Source organism: Adiantum capillus-veneris, chromosome 16 (assembly GCF_014529385.1).
Source record: "Adiantum capillus-veneris isolate H3 chromosome 16, ASM1452938v2, whole genome shotgun sequence".
NCBI classification, from domain to species: Eukaryota; Viridiplantae; Streptophyta; class Polypodiopsida; order Polypodiales; family Pteridaceae; genus Adiantum; species Adiantum capillus-veneris.
This window is the reverse complement of record NC_140946.1, coordinates 158358130-158362061: the sequence shown is the minus strand read 5'-3', so window position 1 is coordinate 158362061 and position 3932 is coordinate 158358130. Positions and strand designations below refer to the sequence as shown.

The following is a 3932-nucleotide window of genomic DNA, read 5'->3' as shown; positions in this document are numbered from 1 at the left end:
CCACATGGAAACCTATTGAATTTATAAATTAGTAATTGTAAATAACAACAAATCATATGTAAAGTAAAGGTATTTAAACTGGTGTCAAATCACTATCTTAAAACTGTCTTTGTTTACAATTATAAGTATAATCATACTATAGTTTAAATTGCCTGCTTTTTGCCATAGCTTAAAAGAGAAGACAATAACATGATGGGAAGAGCCATATGAGAGCATCAGTCTCATGTACGGTTCAAGAGCCAAGCTTAGCTGATAGGGACCAGGGTTTAATCAAATTGTTACACTTATCGAATACGATCTTGAATGAATACACGATTGAAAACTCCTGTAATCCTTTGAAAACATGAAGTGACAGCAGAGGTGTCAATTATTGAATAAGCAAGGTCTAATTTTGTTTTTATGAAACATTCAAACCTAGAAAAACTAGAAGTAAAGGAGCTTCTTTTTTATGAACTAAGACTTCTTTTGCCAAAGCTACGTAAATCCAGAATAACTTTATCAAAACTATTCAATAAGAAACTCGTGTGGATTGAACAAGAAAATAATTTGGATTGAACCAACTAAGATTTGGAGTGAATCTAACAAGGTCAAAGGGTTGATTTTCAATTTAATAAAGGGTGGGCATGCTGTAGTTATCTCATGGCTCATAGATTTCCTTTTCAGAAGTCCCTCTTACAAAGGCAACCGCAAGAAAAAAAAAAGAAGTTTCACCTCTCGAAAAAATTTCAAATTTCTAGAGGTAGATTCCATGAAAACAAAAGCAAAAGCATAAATTCCAAGAACAAGGGTCTAAAGTTTCATAAAAACATAAATAAGACATCCCACAGGAGTAGGATATCCAAAATTCCAAATAGGAATATAATAAGACATAATACTGTGGTAAAAAATATTCGTGCTATGCTAGTTTTAAAAAGGAAAAGCACCAAAAAAGCCGCCAGTATGCATTTAAGCGCTGCCACGCTTGTCTACATAATTATGTATGGATCTTTGATTCAGTGGCTTCAAAAACAAAAAAAAGGTGCATGCAAAGTAAAATAGAATGACTAGGGCTATATTGGACACCACAACACATATTACTTCGTAAATTGACGTAACATCTTCAAAGAACAAATAACAAGGATGGGGGCTCAATAAATCCTCCATCTCCGACCGGGGTAGGAAAATAGCTTAGTCGGTTAGAGTGTTGGTCTGTCATGCCAGAAGCCGTGGGTTTGAATCCGGCTTCCTTGTTAGCATTATGCTAGTTAGGTTTGTTGTAAAAGTCAGAGTTGATGATATCGATGGAAAGGAAGCTTGACTACCTTTGCCCTTCGAGTAGAGCATGTAGCAAAAAAACCTTGTCAGTCTCTACCCGTTTCGTTTAACCAGACAAAGTAGTCAAGTGCTGCACCCAACAATGATGGTAGCAAAAAATATAGCTAGCCTAGGTTTTAAGTCAAGCAGCATAGGACACGTAAACTCCCATGTGTGTAAATCAGCGAGGACCACTAAATTCTCCTGCAAGTTGAGTCAATACCTATTATGTAAACCGTTACCTCAAACTTGGAGATTAATTAAACTTTTGCAAAGTTGGGGTAGTTGAAAAATAGCCCACATCTATTACAAAATTGTATGTAAGATTCCCACTTCTTAGGCATTACTTCAACTAAACAAGTGTATCCCTAATTGTGGATGTTTACGTTGATAGTCATCTTATTTCTATGTTTGATAATATCAAAAAGGGAAAATCCCAACAGAAAATGGATTTTGTTCCAAGAAAGTAGAGGCTTGGACAAAGAAGCATTCCGGGGGGGCAAAGAAGCTGGGGATATGTTTAATCTTGAAGTATCTAGTATCTTCTAAAACCACGCTATAAAAAGAAGCAATCAACAAGCAAAGCTAGCAACGTCGAGATACCAATGAACACCAAGCACGTTACTCTAAATGCTTGCTTGTACATGTAATCTATACTAGTATGGTTTATCCACCATCTGCAACGCGTCGATAAGTCTGCGAGAAGCCAGGTTCAAGAAGTATTTTCAAACTCCGATAAGAAGTTAGTTAGACACCTTCAATAGCCTTCTTAATACTACCTATATACAATGCTGTACAATTGATCCTCGCGTTCTATGAATTTTATCTTTAATAGAAATAACAAAAATGATGTAAAAAATGCTGATTAATTCAACTTTTGCTTTTGCTATTGCTAGATGCAATGAAGAAAAGGCTGCTTTAGCTTTAGTAAAATCAAAACCATGTGGAAATTTACCCTTAAACTCACTTTGGATGGGGTTGTTTCTCTAGTGAAAATGTACCCTTAAACTGGTTTTCAAAGAAGTTATTGCATCCTAGATTATTCAGGTGTGTGCTTTATTAATTCACTCCTCTCCAGCGTGAAGGCCCCTTTTACAGGTTCGTGACATGTCTACTACACAACAAGCTTGATTGTGTAGATTTCTCAGGTTTATGCCGATTTATGTCTTTTTTTATTTTTGCCGTGTTGTGATGTTGGTGCATTATGGGTTTAAGAAATACGACATTTGAATTTCTCTACCGATTGGTACATATCTGCAATAACTGTGTTTTTTATTGAACCTCTGTTGCCTACCAATCAAGGGGTAGCTGTGTTGAACCAGGTTTTGGCATGTTCTGAACATCTTCTGATGAAGACCTTTGGGATTGATTGAGTAATATGTGCTCCTTACCTATGGTCCTTTGCTGCTAAAATTTCAAAAATATGTACTGATCCTAGGCTAGAGTTTATCTTTCATAAGAAACTTTACAAGAATGCCCGTATATTGGGTTGCTTTTTGTAATTTTCTTAGTTACTTTGGTCAATTTTGGATTGGTTAAGCCTGGCATATATGCAATTAAGAAACTTTTCAATAGAAATGTGTGGTGGGAATTTTCCACCTCTGAAACTAAATATATGTGGCCTTTGAGCTTTGGAATATTCTACCCTATTATAGGTTTAAATCAAGACTTCTTGGATTATTTACTCCCTTAGGGTCTTCATGGGGTTGTGGTACCTGGTTACTAACAAACCTTCTCTCATGTATGTGCATACTATAGTAACAACTACTCTAGAACCTGGCTAGTGCTGGGTATTTTTGAGTAGGTATTGGTTAAACTATAACATTGAACTTTGGTGTTCCTTGAACTATTCAAGTGTATTACACTAATTTTTTGGATCAAATCTATGCTAGATAGGGAATAATAATCAAGAAAAGGGAGCTAGTTGCTCTCGCTTTTGGAGTTTCAGCACTACTGGGAGTTTTTTTACTCTAGATTAGGCACAAGAAGAAATTTTATAGATTTTTATAAGCTACTGAGTGCTTGTCGTACGGCTTGGGAACTCCCACATTGGTAAAATCTATTGTTTTATGGAATGAAGCTCAGAGTTGACTTTAATGATTTGGACTGTGATTCTTGATCTGGACCATGGCTTGTGCTCGATTTGTAACAGTAAATCTTAAACCATTTTTCACATTGGATAAGTTGGGCTTCTAGAATTTCTTAATTTATAGTTGTATGGCACTTTAATTTCGGATAAATAGACTAGATCACAACTGTCTGGGCAAGTAAAAGCTTCACTTTCCATGATATTTTGTTAACAACTTGGACACTAGTTTGATACAATTTCTTGACTGTGTGATTGTCACATAGTTCATACTTCAATTTTTTTAAACAAAACACTTGGATTAGAAGGGGTGATGGCCTTCTCATCATAAATTTTTTAAATAAAAAAAATTGGCTTCTAAAAGGATAATTACATGTTATCTCAAATACTTCAACTTTTTATGAAATATTTAAGGGATCTTTTGATAATTGGATTAAAAGGGGTAGTGGCCTTTTGATCACATTAGAAACATAAAAAAATACAGCTTTATGTTTTGGGGTTTGTGAATTAAAAAGTTATATCATATTTGGAACACATCACAAAATTTGTTAAC

At 35.0% G+C, this 3932-nt stretch overlaps 1 pseudogene; it reads left to right on the top strand.

Moving 5' to 3' along the window:
* The first annotated feature begins 303 nt into the window (after positions 1-303).
* LOC147440136 (uncharacterized) lies at positions 304-1038 on the top strand (annotated as a pseudogene).
* The last annotated feature ends 2894 nt before the right edge of the window (positions 1039-3932 follow it).